Genomic DNA, 3,872 nt, shown 5'->3' on the forward strand with positions numbered 1-3,872 from the left:
CGCCGCCGGAAACCCTAGCGCGGGAAGCGCTGGCGTCGCCACCGCCGGAGCTCCGCCGAGCGTCGGCCTCGCGCGCAGCCTCTTCTTGCCGCCGCGGATGACCATGGCGCCGGGTGGCGTCGCGCCGGCGCCGTCCCGTGCCGCCGCCGCACCGTCGAAGAAGGTCCCCAATGCGGCGCGGACGAAGAAGGGCAAAACATCCGCGAAGAAAAACAAGGCGGCAGACGGCTCCGGCACCACGAAGGCGAGGGGAAAGAAGCTTGCAGGGCGTTCGACGGCCGCGGCGGCTACCGAAGCGCCGGCGAGCTCACTCGTTGAGCCGGCCGCCGACGCGCACCACGTGTTCGACGAAATGCCCCCAAGGTGAAAAAATTTCCAACTTTTCTTTTCTTCTTATTTTTTCAATGCATCATCATCACATATAGATAGCTTATTTGCATTGTTCAAAAAACTTTGTAGTCTCAACGATGATGCATACATGTCCACTATGAGTGTTGGGTCCAACAATTCGCATTGGTCTCAAACCAATGACATCCATTTCGAAGACCATGAGTTTGAGGTGGACGAGGAGGGTGAGGGAATTGTCGAGGCGCCGAAAGGAAGAGCGGGCAATTACTTAACCAACGATGACAAGTTACTATGCCATACTTATTTGCAAGTGTCGAGGGATCCATCCATTGGAGGTGATCAAAGTAGAGACGCGTATTGGGGGCGAATGAAAGAACACTTTGATGCTCACAACTTGAGTGGAATTGACCGCTCCGAGAGATCACTTCGGTCCCGATGGTCGACAATCAACTCGGATTGTCAAAAGTGGGCAGCCGTACAAAAGGCAGTTGACAAGATTAACCCAAGTGGCACAAATGAGGATGATCGAGTAAGTGGCATCTCATATATGTTCATCATACTTGTTTTTGGTGACCGAAGTGCTAACTTGTTTTGTTTTTCTTGTAGTACAACATTGCACAAAACTTGTTCAAAGAAGAGACAAGGACAACCAAGAAGGGGAAGATCAAGAAAGGCAGGGTCTTTACCTTGCCTCATTGCTATGAAGTGTTAAAGGATGATGAGAAATGGAAGAAGCGTGATGGTTTGGAGGATTTGCATTTGAGCAACAAACGGAAGCGAGAAATTGAGATGAATGATGATGAGGAGGAGGATGATGCATCAAGTGATGACGGCAAGAGAAGCCCCACACCCAACTCGGTTTCATACTCAAAGCCAAAATGACCGGATGGGTGCAAGAAAGACAAAACCGAAAAGAAGAAGAGGAAAGGAGATGATGAGCTCAAAAATGCTATGGAAGCTATTGTGAAGGCAAGGGTCGAAGCCAATGAGGTGAGGAAAATGGCAAGGAACCAAGATGTCGTGGCCGAGGAGAGGAGGTTGGCGGCCGAGGAGAGAAGGGTGGCGGCCGAGGAGAGAAAGGTGGCTTTGGAGGAGAGGAAAGTGAGCAACGAGGAGCGAGCTAAGTTGTTGGAATGGGAGAAGCACTTATTCTTCTTGGACACATCTAACCTAAATGCGGCGCAAAAAGAGTATGTCAATCTTGCCCAACAAGAAGTCTTGATCCAAAAAAGAGCCTTGGTTCGTGCAATGGGTGGCGGTGGCCTCGGCGCCATGGGTGGCGGTGGCTTCGGCGCCATGGGTGGCGGTGGCCTCGGCGCCATGGGGGCGGTGGCCTCGGCGCCATGGGAGGCATGGGTGGCTTCGGAGCCATGGGAGGCATGGGTGCACATCCGGCCGCCATGGGAGGCATGGGTGCACCTCCGGCCGCCATGGGAGGCATGGGTGGCTTTGGAGCACCCTCCGACGCTATGGCTGCCATGGGAGGCATGAGTTTTGCTTCTCTCGTGGGAGGCATGGGTGCACCTCCGGCCGCCATGGATGCAATGTCTTTCGATGTGCCTTCTCACACACATTCCCATGAAGATGTCGTTGAAGATCTTGCCAACACCGTCGGAGCTTCACATAATGCGGTGCGTGATGCGGTGCGTGATGAGGAGAGGGAGGAAGATTCATCTTCGGAGGCGGAAGAGTCGTCTTCGGAAGATGATGACGAAGACGAAGACGAGGAAGATGAAGATTGATGTGTCTTTCATGTCTTGAACTTTAGTTTGCATTTGAACTTGGTTGGATGAACTTGTGGGCATGATTTTGAACTTGTGGGCATGAACTTTTATTCATCAACTTGTTTGTGTCAAATTTCACATGTTCATTTTTTTTCAAAATATCATATATGCAAAATGCCCGGCGAGTCGCACGCGCTGTATTTTTGCGCTCTGCTGGAGCGGCGCGCGTGCGCTGCATTATAGCGCGGCTGCTGGAGCCAGCGCAGGCGGGCGCGCAAAACTAGCCGCAGCGCGCGCGGTAAACAGGTTTTTTGCGCGCGGCGCTTAGCGCGGCTGTTGGAGATGCTCTCATCACTTGAACTCGAGTAAATTGCAAAAAACCATCACAATTATGGACTCTAAATCAAAAAACCACCACCATTCATTTTTTTGCAAAAACCACTAGGTATTCAGTAATCCTTTTGCAAAAAACACTAACCGATCAATAAGCAGCTTTTAACACAGAATCTAACAGATGGGACCCAGTTGTAAGTGCTGACGTGGGGGTCAAATGTCACACCGTTAGCCTATACTATTAAGTCGATAGGGGCTTTGACTCGCGCGGCAGCGCCAGGCCGCCAGCCACGGTAGCTGGGTCTGCCCGCACGCGCGCCCGCCGGTGCAGCTGGGTCTCCCGAGCCCACCACCCTCGCCCTGCGCCGTCGTCGGACATGGCGCACCGCCCGCCGCTGCAGCTCCTGCCCGCCATGGACGCCGCTCTAGACGACGCTCGGCTCGTCGGAAGCCAACCAGCGCCAGCACTGGACGCGGAGTTCTTATGCTGCTCCACCTCGTGCAAGCTATGCACGTGCGCCGCCTATATGATCAAATGGATTAGCAGTAGGCCGGACGCCTCCTTTCCGCCATGGTCGAGCTCCCAAGAGGCCCTCCTCTATCTCCTTGCATTTGATCGAACACCTAGCAGGCAGCGTGGCAAGACGCGGCCACGCCGCCTGGGTAGTGCGCCACTGGGTCTTCAAGGTCCTTGACAACATCCACGACCACCCCATGCTCCTCAACCTCCCAGATAACGGGCATCGCCGTGCTGGCCGCATACTTCGGCCGAGATGTCGCCGCCGCCGTGCGCTGTCACCGCCGCGTGGTGGCCACCACCGCGCCGCCTCTACGTCGGTGCGTCCGAGCCGCCGTGCAGGCCCGAGACCTCGGCTCACGCCCTGGCCATCGTGCTGCTCCAGGCCGCTGCACGCGTCTGAGCACGGGGCTCGCCGTTCGCCATGTGCACGCAGCGCCATCCGAACTCGCTGGTGCACGGGTGCTCCCGGAGGTGGTCAGTGACTCAGGTTGTTCAATCCATCCGCCAGTACATAGCTGGCTAGCCTCCGTATGAATTAATCAAGCAGCTTGTTGTACACCTGTACGTGCGTATGTATTCGCGTGCGAACGATGACGGGTTCCGGCGTTGATGTGGCTCACCTCGACGGCTTCACTCCACGGCTCGGTGCTCGTCGTCTCCAAGCTCCGGATCTTGCCCAGCTCGGTGCGGCACCCGAGGAACCTCCTGGAGACGCGAGGAAGCAAAGAACATGGTCCGGGGCTAACCGGAGCTGGAGATCGTGCGGCATAAGATCCACCGGCTTTGACCTCCGACCGAGCCATGGCCGCAGCTATGTGGCTTGCGGACGCGCACAAAAAGAGGAGAGGAAGAGGAAAAGAGGGTGGCGGGCGGCGGGCGCAAGGAGCAGCGACGGCGGTGCGAGCTGCCCAGACGTGGCGGCAGGGCCGGGCGGCGCGCACGAGGGC

This window comes from Triticum dicoccoides, chromosome 6A, assembly GCF_002162155.2.
Source record: "Triticum dicoccoides isolate Atlit2015 ecotype Zavitan chromosome 6A, WEW_v2.0, whole genome shotgun sequence".
Taxonomy (NCBI): domain Eukaryota; kingdom Viridiplantae; phylum Streptophyta; class Magnoliopsida; order Poales; family Poaceae; genus Triticum; species Triticum dicoccoides.